The following is a 448-nucleotide window of genomic DNA, read 5'->3' as shown; positions in this document are numbered from 1 at the left end:
ATTGTCAATCGCATGGCAAAGTGATCAGTGCCTAAAATCCTGTTCATCTCCATTGAAAGCTCTGTAATTGTTGATTTTCTTGCATTGTGATGACTGTTTTTGTCAAACATTCTCCCTCTCTCTCTTGCTGGCCTGTTTCTATCCTCCTTCTCTTAACATAGAGCACCACAGCCGTTCCCTGCTGTTTGTGGTGTTAGCGCTGTTTGCTTAGCCAAACTGGTTGTGCTATGGTACAATATGCGGACTGAGCCAGAAGAGTTCCTCACTGCTGAGACATCACCACTGCATTAAAAGGCAGCAATTATTTCCCCAGCCGTTTCATGTGATATGCGTCCACTCATCCTGAACCAAACTGGGAGGGTGACATGAAGGCGAGAAGAGAGGTAGACATGTCTTACTTTGATTTACCCCAGGCAGTCTGATATAATAGTGTAACCAGAGCAGGAGG

The sequence above is a fragment of the Parambassis ranga genome, chromosome 3 (assembly GCF_900634625.1).
Source record: "Parambassis ranga chromosome 3, fParRan2.1, whole genome shotgun sequence".
NCBI classification, from domain to species: Eukaryota; Metazoa; Chordata; class Actinopteri; family Ambassidae; genus Parambassis; species Parambassis ranga.
The sequence above is the reverse complement of the archived record's forward strand: the minus strand, read 5'-3'. Positions refer to the sequence as shown.